The sequence below is a fragment of the Bos taurus genome, chromosome 18 (genome assembly GCF_002263795.3).
Source record: "Bos taurus isolate L1 Dominette 01449 registration number 42190680 breed Hereford chromosome 18, ARS-UCD2.0, whole genome shotgun sequence".
In the NCBI taxonomy this organism is placed as follows: Eukaryota; Metazoa; Chordata; class Mammalia; order Artiodactyla; family Bovidae; genus Bos; species Bos taurus.
The window spans coordinates 11051004-11052640 of record NC_037345.1 but is presented as its reverse complement, the minus strand read 5'-3'; the positions used below and the strand labels follow the sequence as shown (position 1 = coordinate 11052640).

The 1637-nt window shown below is 44.0% G+C and overlaps 1 non-coding gene across 1 annotated transcript; it reads right to left on the bottom strand.

Annotated features, from left to right (window-relative positions):
* Window positions 1-742: 742 nt before the first annotated feature.
* Window positions 743-814, bottom strand: TRNAS-GGA (transfer RNA serine (anticodon GGA)). The gene has a single exon. It is a non-coding gene; the product is annotated as a tRNA-Ser (tRNA).
* Window positions 815-1637: the final 823 nt, after the last annotated feature.

The following is a 1637-nucleotide window of genomic DNA, read 5'->3' as shown; positions in this document are numbered from 1 at the left end:
GCTACGGCCTCCCTTCCCAGAGAAAAACAGGGGCTGCTGCCTGAAGGCTTAGGGCAGAACTCTGAGTGGGGAAAAAACAAGGAATGCAAAATACATTTGTTAAAATGATGATACAAACTAACATGTATGTAGCGCTTATTATGTGCCAGGCTTCCAAATGCTTTAAGAAAAATATTAACTTGTTTGAACCTCATAACAACTATACAAAGCAGCTGCTATTACAGCTCTACTCACAATAGCCAAGACACGGAACAATCTGAATGTAAACAGATGAATGGATAAAGAAGATGCGGTACATACACAGAATGGAATATTACTCAGCCATAAAAAAGAGCAAAGTAATGCCATCTGCAGCAACTTGGATGGACCTAGAGATTATCATACTAAGTGAAGTAAACCAGAGAGAAAAAGACAAATGTCACATGTAGACTCTAAATTACAATACAAATGAACTTATCTATGAAACAGAAACAAACTCACAGACATAGCAGATTTGTGGTTGCCAGGGTGGAGAGGGTGAGCAAGGGATGGAGTTTGGGATTAGCCTACGTAAACTATTACATATAGAATGGATAAACAGCAAGATCCTACTGTATAGCGTAAGTGAAAGTGAAAGTGAAGTCGCTCAGTCGTGTCCAACTCTTTGCAACCCCATGGACTGTAGTCTACCAGGTTCCTTCCTCCATGGGATTCTCCAGGCAAGAGTACTGGAGTGGGTTGCCATTTCCTTCTCCAGGGGATCTTCCCAATCCAGGGATCGAACCCGGGTCTCCTGCATTCCAGGCAGACGCTTTAACCTCTGAGCCACCAGGGAAGCCCGTATGTATAGCATAGGAAACTATATCAACATCCTGTGATAAACCATCATAGGAAAGAATATGAAAATTCTGACAAAATATGACATATATATATATATATGAGTCACTTAGCTATACAGCAGAAATTAACACACTGTAAATCAACTACACTTCTACAAAACAAACTTTTAAAAAAGCCAAAGTAGCTGCTATTATTGTTCCCATTTCATATATGAGGAAACTGAGGCTGCTGCTGCTGCTGCTGTCACTTCAGTTGTGTCCAACTCTGCGCGACCCCACAGACGGCAGCCCACCAGGCTCCCCCGTCCCTGGGATTCTCCAGGCAAGAACATTGGAGTGGGTTGCCATTTCCTTCTCCAATGCATGAAAGTGAAAAGTGAAAGTGAACTCGCTCAGTCATGTCTGACTCTTAGCGACCCCATGGACTGCAGCCTACCAGGCTCCTCCATCCATGGGATTTTCCAGGCAAGAGTACTGGAGTGAGGTGCTATTGCCTTCTCCGAAGACTGGGTTGAATAGTATCCCTCCCAAATTCATGTCTCCCTGCAACCTCAGAATGTGACCTTACTTTGAATTGGGATCTTTGCAAAGGTAATTAGTTAAGGAGCTTGAGGTGGCCACATGACCTGGGGCAGACATTGGAGTGACGTGGTGAGAAGCCAAGAGATGCCTGGGGCCCCCAGAGCTGGAAGAGGCAGGAAGGATCCTCCCCTAGAATCTTCAAATTCTAGGAAGTTTCAGACTTCTGATCTCCAGAACTGTGAGTAAGTGTCTGCTGTTTAAGCTACTGGATTTATGGTCATTTGTTACAGCAGTTCT